Here is a 12,668-nt window from a genome sequence, read left to right on the forward strand (position 1 = left end):
GCCCCGCCTCGCGCCCTGCATTGTGGGAATGGACGTTTCCCCTCCCACACGTCCCAGGAGGCATTGCGCGCGCGCGCGCGGGAGTTAGTTAGTTGGGCTCCGCCATTTTGAAGAGGACAATGCTGGAGGCGGCTGCGAGTGGGCATCGCTCTCGCCTTCCTTCCTTTAAGGTACGAGGAGGGGGAACTCGGGGCGGTCGGTGCTTTGTGGGTGTCTCACCAGTGTGAGAGGACCGTGTGCTCTTTCGGTTTCCCTCCATCTTCTTGTGCTCTGATTAATAATAATAATTAAAAAAAAAAAGGTATAGTTTATGGGTAGAAAACCTGATCCTGGAGCGTTTATGCATTTCTTAAGGGGGGGTGGGGGGTCGGAGCGGGCCCGGTCCTGGTCCTGCGGACAGAGTGCTGACAGGTAAGGTTACCCAATGGCTCCGGAAAAAAGAGGACGGATTGAGCCAGCAATGGAAGTAAAACCTTTTTCTGGAGCCATAAGTTAACCCTACTGAAAGGCCCCGATTCCTCGGTTGACGGGGTCCCGTGCGGCGGAAGCTGCTTGAGCGGTCGGTCCGGATTCGCTCTTTGGCGGGAACCGCCGCCATTTTGCTGCCGACCCGCGTTGCTGGCAAGTTGCCAATTGGGCTGGTTTTTAAACTAGGATGCGGGAAATTGGGCTTCTTTTTCACTGCAGCTGTGCAGGGTGTGGGTTCTTTTTTCGGGGCTTCTATTGGTCTAATTTGGTCCAATAGAAGCTTTTCCGGGGCTTCTATTGGTCCAATAGAAGATTTTCCGAGGCGGGGAAATGACGTCAGAGGTGACGTTGGGGGCGGGGTTTGACATTGGGCTGGTTTAAGGCTGATTTTGGGCGGGGAAAATTTTTCCCATCTGGCAACCTGCAACTGCTGCTCATCAAGGGCTGGAGGTCGGCTGTGGGGGATGGACGGACTGGGCTCACCATTTTCCCTCTTGTGCTTGAAGAAGGCCGGGCCAGCGGGGTCTCGTAGTTAAGCTCTCTCTCGTCGTCCCCCTTCTTCTCCACTGCTAATTCCAGGCTTCGCTCCTTTTCTCTCGCTGCACCTTAAGCCTGGAATAGACTTCCTGGACCTTTACGTCTAGCTCCATCTCTACCTGTTTTCAAATCTATGCTGAAAACCCACCTTTTCACTGCTGCTTTTAGCTCCTAACCACAATTGCCCTCCCCTTGTCCCTTCCCCCCCCCCCCCCCCCCCCCCCGTGCTTACCTCGCCCTTAATTTGTCTTGTCTGTATTATATTTTTAGATTGTAAGCTCTATTGAGCAGGGACTGTCTCTCTGTCAGGTGTTCTGTGCCACGTGCGGCTGGTAGCGCTATACAAATGTTAATAACCTAGAATGGACTGCTCAGAGGGTTTTAAGGAAGCATTGTCAGATCAGCAAGAGGAGTCAGCGTGGGCAGATGGGAAAAATTTTCCCCACCCCAAATCGGCCCTAAACCAGCCTAAATCCCACCCAGTCAAACCCCGCCTCCAACATCACTGACCCTGCCCCCAACGTAACCTCTGCCATCGTTAGCCCCACCCCTGACATCATCTCTGATGTCATTAACCCCGCCCCTGATGTCAACCCTACCCCAGAAAAGCTTCTATTGGACCAATAGAAGCCCCCGAAAAAAGTGCAAACCCCGCACAGCTACAACAAAAAAGAAGCCCAATTTCCCACAGCCTTCGAAAATTTCCAGCATCCTGGCTTAAAAACCAGCCCAATTGGGTGGGAAACCCATCCATCTGACAACACTTGAGTCAGCCTAGTTGGAGCAGACACCTCACCCCCGCCCCCCCCCCCTTTTTTTTTTTTCCCCCTATGCATCAGGATCTTTGAGATAGAAGGGCTCGCTGGGTGCACCCTTGGGTATTGCCCTACTATTGCTGTAGGAGAGCGTAGGGGACACCCTTCTGTTTGTATAGTGGATGCAGTGAAGTCTTTGGTTACTAGGAAGATGATCCTGAGATTAGCATTGGAGGAGCCCCTAGAACCACAGGATGGATGGATGCACTTTTCAAGCAAAGCTTTAATGTTGCTGTTGGCCTTGCAGGTGGGCTGGTAACCATAGAGTGTGTTTGTTGGACTCGGGGATGTCTGCAGCAGGTTAGGTCCTTGTAGATCAGATTAAGATGGGTCCTCTGACTTGAGGGCATCTGTAAAAGAAAATTATGGCCCTTGAGACTGCACAATTGGTCAGCAGAAATGGCATCCAAGTCGAGCGGACTCCCTGCCGTGTTCGTGTTTGGGGAGGAATTGGACCAGCTGTTACCAGGATCTGTGTGTCTCACCTGTAGGATTAGCCGAAAGGTGCTGAGAGGCATCCTTTATTAAGAGCTTAAACGTTATGCTTGCTTAGTATCCCACAGATTAGTCCAGATCTTGTGGGTTTTCTGACTAGTAGATGGCGAAAGAGAAGTTCACTATCCCCCACTTAAAGGTGTGATGCATCCCTGAAACACTCCATATTTATCTGTATTCAGCGGATGGTGACTGTTCACCTTGTAGCTCCTAGACTGCAAAGGCTTTTTATAGGATCCTGATCTAAGTTGAGCTTTATTCCTCAGCAGTATATAGAATATGACATGTCACAAGAACGTTTGCTAGGGAGCACTTGGAGGGGCCCAGCCCCCCCCCTCCCCCCCCCCATTACTCTCCCTTTCCTCATTAAGGATTCTTTGAGTTCAGGTTTCTCAATTTGAGTAAAAGGTGACCTGAAGCCAGCTTTCTGCCGAGGATAGTCTGAGGTCTTTGGCTAACCCTCCCTTCCCTGGGGTCCATGCTACACTTGGTTTCTCTGCTTAGACTTTATCAAGTCTTCACTTTTTATTCTATTTTGATGTAACATAGTTACATAGTAACATAGTAGATGACTGCAGGAAAAGACCTTGATTTGTACCTGTCTTTTTCAGGGCACAGACTATAAGTCTGTCCAGCAGTATTTCCTGCCTACCAACCACCAGTCCCGCCTCCCATCACCGGCTCTGGCACAGACCCCGTATAAGTCTGCCCTCCCCTATCCTAGCCTCTCAACCACCAACCCTGTTAATAATAAACCATGCTGCATAAATATAATGAGAACCAGTTAAACAGTAGAAAGTTCCAATACTCAGTGGAGTGCAAGTATAAGGCAAAAGAGCTATGAGTCACAAACATGTGAAAACAATATGGGTGTCATGGGATTAGCCTTGAGCTGTGAAACAGACGGGAAGTCTGTGCAGGGGCAGAAAGAATGTTGCTGACATTTGCAGATAAGAAAGAACAGGCTTCAAGGATATGGGTTGCTGACGTGCAGGAATTGGGTGCAGTACGAATGTAAGTGTATATAAGCTGAGTAGAATATATGTAACATAAGCAAAAATATTTCTGTGTATTGTTGCTGATTGTGTATTGTGAGTATACTTTGCTTCCTGTATAATGTTCTTATACAGCCTCTGTCCAAGGGAGGACAGTTGATAAAATAAAAATTGTTGATTATTCTTCTTTATAATGGTTGTCAGTTTCTTTGTTTGCACTCATATAAGGTGTAAATAAACAAATTGGCGACCGCGGCAGGACGCAGCTGCCGTTGTTCTGATTAAGTTGTTGAATTGGTAATCGTGTGACTTTCTTTCCTATGATCTCCAGAAATGGCCAGTCTGGATTGAGTAGGTCATAGACAGTCTATCTTCCAAACCGTGAGTATTTGTTCTCTTGAAGCAGAGTATTTAAGTCATCATTGCTTTTCTCTTTATATATCTCTTTGTAGCAGTACTATTGTTTGGATTATATTTTGTATTATTGACTTTAACTTGTTATTATATAATGAAACGCTTACACGCTCATAAACAGACGTCTCCCACTCCCGCTGCAGAGGGACAGGGTGAGACAGATAATACTCCTTATGTTCTGTATGTAGATAGTCGAAAGAATTGCTCACCCCTTGTGCATGTTAAGGATACTTTTCCCTTCGAGGCACCCGTTATTCAAAAGGTCTGTGAGAAATGGGCAGGATATGCAACTAAGGACCCATTCCTGGCATGGCCAGGCACGGGCTCCTTTGTTCGTCCCCAACTATTGTCAGTTCAAAAATACATACAACAGCACAAAAAGGGTAAATCCCTTCAGAAACATCTGCATGTTCTTAATCTTTTTATGGTAACGGCAGATTTGTTTCATTCTGATAAAATGAAAATGGATACGCAGGCACGTGAAACTGCTCGTATGAAGGCGGATGAGGAGGCTCAAAAGCAACCCCCGCCATATCAGAGTTCTCTAGGTACTCACCTAACTTGTCCTAATTTAAATAAACCTCAAAGACCCCAAACCTGCGTTAGGATATTGTTCAGTTTTTGATGATCCCCCTCCCCAAGAGTCTCTTCAGGATTCGGTAAATCCAATGCCCTCACTTACACCTCATTCCACACCTAATCCTCATTCCTCACCTAAATCCCTATACCCGTCAACTCTCTGCACTTGCAGCATTACAAGTCAACACTGATTTAAAAATAATACAGAAATACCAACTATTGTGTCCACCCCAGCACACAGCACAGCATGCAGAATTACTAGCAGTTATAACCGCCATACAACACATGCCGCGTCAAACGTCAGCTACAATATATTCTGACAGTTCCATCTCCTGAAATGGCAACGTAGAGGTTTTATTACATCTAATGGAAAAACATTACAGCACCTCCGGTATTGGGAATTGCTCTTTGATCTACTTCAGGCTCGCTTTAGGGGTTAAGACAGCTTTTATTTGGGTTCCGGCACACACAGGTGCTGCCAGTTTTGAAGCCCGTGGTAATCAGCTTGCTGATATAGCGGCTACGGAAGTTGTTAGTTCTCAGACTATCCCCTTATGCATGGTTGTTACACGCACTGGTAAGAACACTGCCCAGACTGCTCTACCCCCCCCCACACCATTGGAACAAACAATCTGGAAAACTTCGGGTTGTACTTCCACCCCCAATGGATGGATACACCCCTCCGGTAAGACTTGTTTATCTACTGCTGAAGCTATTACTAAGCTCACTGCCCTACACGGTGAGCACCATGACTCTATTTCAGCTTTGGTTGATTCTTTATCTTTACTGTATTGGAACCCCAATCTTAAAGAATTGGCGGAATCTATTGTTAAAACATGTCTTTCTTGTGCCGTGACCATTCCCCGTAGAGGTCCAGCCATACCCATGGGATGCTTGCCTACTCCAACAGGACCCGGTATTGAATGGCATATCAACTTTACTGATATGATACACCCCATACAAGGTAAACGCTATATCCTTTTATGGGTCAATGCTTTCTCTAGATGGGTGGAAGCATTTCCCTGTACTAAGGAGACATGTGGTTGTACATATCATGCCAGCACATGGTTGTCCACATAAAATTGTTTCAGATAATGGGTCACATTTTAACAATGTACTCATGCAGGAATTACAGACTATCTTGAATATTACTCACCGCAAGGTGTCAGTATATAGCCCGACTTCTAATGGTCTGGTTGAACGATACAATGGTATACTGAAAACTAAATTGAGAACATTGTTGCATGACTTGGAGTCTGTGGCTCCACATAATAAGTACAATTGGTATGATTTACTTCCAGTGGCTTTAATGTCTATACGTAGCTCGCCACTGAGTAAATTAAAAATTTCACCTTTTCAATTGCAAACAGGCAGACATATGAGAATGCCTGTTGTTACTCCGTTGCATACGCCTCAAGTCTACTGGCATCAATTGCAACCAGTTATGGAACTGGTTCAGTCTTTAGCTAAACCAACTCAGAAAGAGTCTCGTTGGGACAAAATTGATGATCTCTCTCTTTCCTTTTCTATAGGACAGCAAGTTTTAAGAAAAAACTTCACTCACAAAACCTGGAAGGATCCAGTTTATGTGGGGCCATTCACTCTCACTGATTTAACTCGCACAGCAGCAAAGTTGTCGGATCATACCACCTGGATACATCTATCTGATTTACGCAAGGCTCCTGATCCAGGACCACCTGAGCAAATAGGTTATTAGAACTGAATTGCGAGATGCGCCTGGTTACAAATATTATGTAGAAGGTATTACTATGGCAAAAGATTGCCTACAGGAAAATCCCCTACAGATAACTGCCCCCATTCTGATAAAGCACGATAATACCGGCGCTCCATTGGCCACTTATAAGCCCTATACTCCCATTGACATCAGTACTATCGTTACCAAATTGCCCAGTATCCAGAAAGGTAGCCGCATCTAGCTGGAAGCGGTTGACCAGAACACTTAAGGGTACTAGGCTAGCAATTGGTGATTTTAAAGCTTTGTGTGCAGCTTCGGGAATTAGTCTCCCACAATTGGCGCAACAGGCTGAAATGCAGATGCTTACATTTACTGATGCGGATGGACACCCATTTGAAGGGCGCGCACGCACCAGGTTAAGTAATGCCCTAGATGTGCTCTATCCTACACCCGTAGGCTTTTCTTCCATTACATCCCTTAAATGGGATCCTAAAGAACCATTCACCACACATTTAAGTAAATGTTTGTCATTATACAAGGCTCAGACTGGACAAGATGGTGATATACAGCCTGGTTGCGCTGTTTTCATGCATATTTTCTACCACACCTTACCCAGAAATATGAGATCCAATCTAGATGGTGTAGTCGCTCTTATGACAAAGCCATGGCCTGAGATTCGTGCTACTTTATTACATTTCAGCACAATTCATTGCAAGGTTGTTGAGGGCCCACAAAAAGACCAACAGAAACTGGCAGCAAAATTACTTACTCCGCAGATCAAAGATCTAGAACAGAAGCACCTCGCTGATCACGGTCAAGATCAGAAGGTCGTCAAAATACAGGGAACTATGCAAGACAACATTTCTGATCAAATTTTTTGGGTTTCTCCTGCTCCCATAGTCCCCCGAGGCAGAGGTATGCGTCGAGGTCAAGTAACTAGGGGTCGCCCATATGGCCACCCCTCACCCGATCATAGACACGTACAATGTTGGAACTGTGGCCTGTTCGGACATTTTGCTTCAGAATGTCGTAGACCCCCACAACAGCAGTATAACTTCCAAATGTAAATCCTGATCAACAGTCCCTCTCCCGTCCTACGTCTTTTTCTACCTGGCAGCCTCCGGCTGGCCAAGGACAAGGGCCAGCGGACCAGGGTACATATTGACTAACACAGCAGCAGCAGGGTCCTACTATCTTTTTAGGTAAAGCCGAACCATATATCACATTGGCTGTAGGTCCTAAGCAAGTGCCTATCAAATTCTTATTGGACACCGGAGCCACTACATCTGTTCTTAGCTGTCGACCTGATGGAATTCAGGTTTCTAAATCTGAAAGTGCTACCATTGGTTTTTATGGCCAATCCCGTAAAAGTATAATGACCACTGAGACGTCCGTAATTCTAAATTTACAGAATCAAGAATCTCGCCAAGCCTTTACTGAATTCATTCTCGCCCCGCACTGCCCTGTAAATTTGTGTTGCAGGATCTGCCATTGCAGCTGAAATGGGTATGTCAATCAGACGATTACAATCACTGTTACATGTTGTAACACATGAATTAGACATAGCTTTAACAGCAATTCAAGAGCAAACTGATGATACAGCCAGATATGCAATGCACACACGCATGGCAGTTGATTTTATGTTAGCACAATCTGGAGGAGTATGCGGAATTGTGAATGATACATCATGTTGTACAGTTATTAGAAATCAATCATTGTGAAAAATGTAATGCAGCGCATTCTTTCTCTAGCAAGAACTCAAGTAAGTGATTATGAAGGAATATTAGATATGTCATGGTGGGATTCCATAAAAAATTGGTTTGGAGGATTAGGTCCATGGTTAAGAGGGATTGTGACTGGATGTATTGTTTTCATATGTGTTGCAGGACTCTTATTATGTTGTTTGCCTTGTTTGCTTAGCTGCTGCAGACGAGCATGTCAAAATTCATTGAAGATGACCATGGTAACTCAGATACAAAATGTAATGCCCGCTGACAATGAACCAAATTGTCCTGGGTTACTGATGACTCCCGAAAGTTCTATGGTTTGATAGAAAATGTTTGTCATTGCCATGACGGCCTGAGGTGTTACCTATTTATAGGACGATACCCAGTCTAACAGTGATGAAAACTATAACCATGAAATTTTGGTGAACCTTGCTTTACAAGGTTCAAGGGAGGATTTGCTAATAATAAACCATGCTGCATAAATATAATGAGAACCAGTTAAACAGTAGAAAGTTCCAATACTCAGTGGAGTGCAAGTATAAGGCAAAAGAGCTATGAGTCACAATATGGGTGTCATGGGATTAGCCTTGAGCAGTGTAGCCTTGAGCTGTGAAACAGAGACGGGAAGTCTGTGCAGGGGCAGAAAGAATGTTGCTGACATTTGCAGATAAGAAAGAACAGGCTTCAAGGATATGGGTTGCTGACGTGCAGGAATTGGGTGCAGTACGAATGTAAGTGTATATAAGCTGAGTAGTATATATGTAACATAAGCAAAAATATTTCTGTGTATTGTTGCTGATTGTGTATTGTGAGTATACTTTGCTTCCTGTATAATGTTCTTATACAGCCTCTGTCCAAGGGAGGACAGTTGATAAAATAAAAATTGTTGATTATTCTTCTTTATAATAGTTGTCAGTTTCTTTGTTTGCACTCATATAAGGTGTAAATAAACAACCCCTCTTCCCCCCGCCACCCAATTTCAGCTAAGCTTCTATACTGTCTTCAAGCAGTTTACAAGCAAGAGAATATCCAAGGGGTGGACATAACTGACATTATTATAGTGGACTACTAATGTACAGTTAAATAGGTAAGATTTTTAAACTTTCCGAAATAGACCATAATAATTAACTATAATCCGTATAGAAACTGGAATAGTATTCCAAACCTTTGGACCTTGGAAGGAAAAAAAATGTTCCCAAACTGATTTCAACTTCAAATTCTGTACAATAGGTATATCGTGTCACATTTTCCGAGCTTCTCAAGAGCTCTCTAGCACACACAACAATTGTCCCACAATATTCAAATTCTTCCCATAAAACCTTTCATGAACTTGGCATGCAGTAACTTTTATTTGTAGCCAGAGTAGTTGCTGTAAATTGCAGTAATTGAGGAGTAGAGGGATCAAAATTGCCTGTGCAGTAGTTTTAAAACTACATGAGCTCAAAGAGGATTGTAAATGGAAAAAAAAATTTCCATACCAGAACATTAATCTGGTACTTATAAGTGAGTTTAGAATCTAATATTATTCTCAACGCTCTGGAGTTTGGTTCGATCTTGAATGAAGTTCCTGAGGAAAGGGTAATTGTTTCTGAAGCAACCTTCTGGTAGTCACCAAACCATACCAATTTGGTTTTTTATGTATTAAGTTTTAAAAATTTTACAAATGCCTACTCAAAGCTTTATCAATAAGAAAGTGTTATCTAGAGATTTTTTGCACTGGAGAAAGAAAAAAAAATGTCGGCATATGATGAAGAGAAAATATTCAGAGACTGCAAATATTTACCCAGGTGGCTCATATAAAGTTGAAAAGCTGGGGGGGGCAGGGAAGATCCCAGATCTCCAACTACTGGATATCATACCATTCTTCAAAGCACTGTATTTAGAACTTTAAAAAGAAGAAAGCTATTTGAGCACTGTCCCTTCAATTCCCATTTCGCTCAGTCTAAAAAGTAACAGCTCATGGTTAATGGCATCGAACGCAGCTGAGACATCAAACTGCAGTAACGCAAGCAGCACCAGTAGCAACATCTCTTTTACACTTGTTCACTGACTTGCACAAGTTTTACTTTTTAGCATTTCCTTTTAGTGCTGGGGCCTTATTTACTCCCACCCCTTCCCCCACAGTAAGGAACTTCCTCAGTGCTCCGTGCACTTCATATCTTTCATTCACATCTTGTACATTGCTAAAAGCATCTGATCAGTTTGCAAAATAAAATGGTTTGTACATAGGCAGATGAACCTGGAGAAATTCAGCTGCCAGCTTTTCAAGGACTTCTCCTTTTTAAAGTTAGGTAATTGAAGGTTTTGAACTTCCCACCATAGGCAAGCGAGCAGTCTTTGAAGAACTGGTTCTGGCATGAAGAATTCTGGTGGAGAGCACCAGAGAGGTAGGACACAGTGTTCTGGACATTGCGCACTGCAGGATCTTATGGTCTAGTCTGTACTCGATGCCCCTTGTTCCCGCTACGTAGTAAATGTCCACCTGTGCTCAATTCAAGTTACTGTAAGGCTTGCTGGCTCTACCTCATATTAAATAACTCACAAACTGGGAATTAAATGTTCAGCTTTCCTTTTAGGATAATTGACTCCTTGCTCAGCTGGAGTATAATAGTTTGTACTGTACTTATGACCTGTGATGATTCCACTGATTATTGCCCATGTAGTGTCTGATTTGGGGCAGAGGTGGTTCTGTCTAATCTTAGTCTACTAAGAGCTAGTTGCCAGTGTAACATTTCTTGTACATTTCTCCTTAGATGGGATCTGATGCTTCTGTGATTGCTTCTGGTGACCTTGTCTAAGGTAAGCATAAAAGATCTCCTGGGAACGTTTAGAGGCTTAAGCACAGCTGCGAAAGATACCAGCTTAATCTCTTCTAGGAGTGTGACTTGTCCCAAGCCAGTGATGACAGCTTTTCATTTCTGACACCTCGTCTGACAGTGCAAGCACAGCACCTGATTACATTATGTAACTGAGGCTTGGGAAGATTAGATTTAAATTTGTTTTATTCATGAGGGTGGTGATATCTTCAACAGTAGCAGTGTATAAATGTCCTGTCTCTTTTTGTGAAGAGTACAGCTAGTAACTCATTCTATTTTATTTTTTGTTTAGGGTGACAGGATCACAGAACTTCAGACGGTACTTGTATTTAAAATGCTGTAAAGATATTCAGATAAACATTTTAGTTCAGTTGGAGTAAATATCAGATGAATTTTCTAATTCTGTGTTTGTGAATCAGAATTATGCAGACAGGAGCACAGATCATAGGCTGTGCTGTTGAGGTAAAGGATTATGAACTTAAACTGGCTGCAGGAATGCTGGGGTTTGCAGGAGACCTCACTTCCAGAAACGTGAATGAAGGAAAAATGGAAAGAACACCTGAACCTTGTGAGAGGGGCCTGGTAAGGGACTTGTGCAAGCAGCTGTGAGACTGAGTTCCTATTGGGCATTCTCAGCGTACTAATCTTTGAGTACCCCTTGGAATAGGTAATCTGTTTTTGGACTGTCTTTCATCAGTTTTGCCATTACTCAGATTGCTCACTCTTGCCACTACACTGACTCGTCTGCCACAAAAACGTAAGCCTGTCTTATGTTGTCTAGGTTAGATGGCAAGAACATTACATTATTGATTCCGCGCATTAGCATGTTTCGGCTATAGGATTCTGTACTGTGCAGGTGTAGTTGTATGTTTCTGTCGTAACACAAGATTCTTTATAACTTCTCTCAGATTCGCATTAATTTAATATACTTCATATTATTAATTATTGCGATTTTGCTTAATATGTGATAAATGAATGTCAGAGTCAACTGACAATCCCACTTTACCCATTTGCGTTGTTGGAAAAAAATTGTCGTCAACTTGCCACCATCGTTCATTTTATTCTAAAGAAATTGGGCTGCATTATGTGCACAGCTTGACCGCCAATTAAAAAATTCTCATTACTCGGCGATCGGAGGTGGTTGGTTGCGCAGGGACCACCAGACCACTTGACATGGAATGACCCTTAAAAGACCAGTGGTCCATGCAGCCCAGCATCCCATCTCCAATGGTGGCCAAGCCAGATCACAAGCACCTGGGAAGAACCCAAATTGTAGCAACACTCTACCCCACCAATCCTAGGCCAAGCAATAGCAGATCATGGACTCCTTTCAGATCAAGCTCCTTTCAAATAAACACCAACTGCTGCCACCATATCCTCTAGCAAAGAGTTCCAGAGCCCAACCAGAACAGAAGCCTAGTTTTGGGTTTACCCTCTGTCCTTCTGCTGGTACTTATGTTTCAGTGGACTTGAGGAAAATACGCTGCTTGCTTCTAGAATAAGCAGCATAAAATTTATTTATTTATTGTTCACTTATATCCCACATTTTCCCACTCATGCAGGCACAATGTGGCTTACAAACATTAAATAAAATAAATGTATTGTACTTTGGGGGATCTTGCCAGGTATTTGTGACCTGGCTTGTCCACTGTTGGAAACAGGATGTTGGGCTTGATGGACCTTCGGTCAGTCCCACTATGGTGGTACTTACGTACTTATCTTGGCACTGGATAGCTTGAATGAGAATGTAGGGGGTTAAGCTCCCTGTCACACTAGTATGTGTGTATCAGACCATAATTATACCAAGCTTAGTGGTGCTGGTCCATGTGTTTTTACCCTGTCTTGTATTAAATATGAGTAATAGCTGTGACCCTGATTAAACAATTCATCCAATGACTCATCTGCTATAGTCTGGAAGAATGGCGGCAACTTCGGATAAGAACTATTTGTGTAGTCCCAGCCTGTTTGAAGCCCTAGCTATTGGGGGATAAATGGATGCTGTTGGACATTCAGTGGTTATACCTAGCTACAACAACTGGACACTACCTTTTGTTTCCTCACAGATTGTTTATAATATGCAATTTTTAAGGTAGACATTGTATTACGCATTTCCTGGTCTTTTAATG

General features: G+C 43.4%; 1 long non-coding RNA gene and 1 other non-coding gene across 2 annotated transcripts; both read left to right on the forward strand.

Moving 5' to 3' along the window:
* The first annotated feature begins 95 nt into the window (after positions 1-95).
* LOC115475542 lies at positions 96-11,586 on the forward strand. The gene is made up of 4 exons (XR_003943062.1): positions 96-170; positions 3,642-3,691; positions 10,480-10,525; positions 10,835-11,586. It is a non-coding gene; the product is annotated as an uncharacterized LOC115475542 (long non-coding RNA).
* Positions 10,620-10,703, forward strand: LOC115477017. The gene has a single exon (XR_003943266.1). It is a non-coding gene; the product is annotated as a small nucleolar RNA SNORD60 (small nucleolar RNA).
* Positions 11,587-12,668: the final 1,082 nt, after the last annotated feature.

This window comes from Microcaecilia unicolor, chromosome 8, assembly GCF_901765095.1.
Source record: "Microcaecilia unicolor chromosome 8, aMicUni1.1, whole genome shotgun sequence".
Taxonomy (NCBI): domain Eukaryota; kingdom Metazoa; phylum Chordata; class Amphibia; order Gymnophiona; family Siphonopidae; genus Microcaecilia; species Microcaecilia unicolor.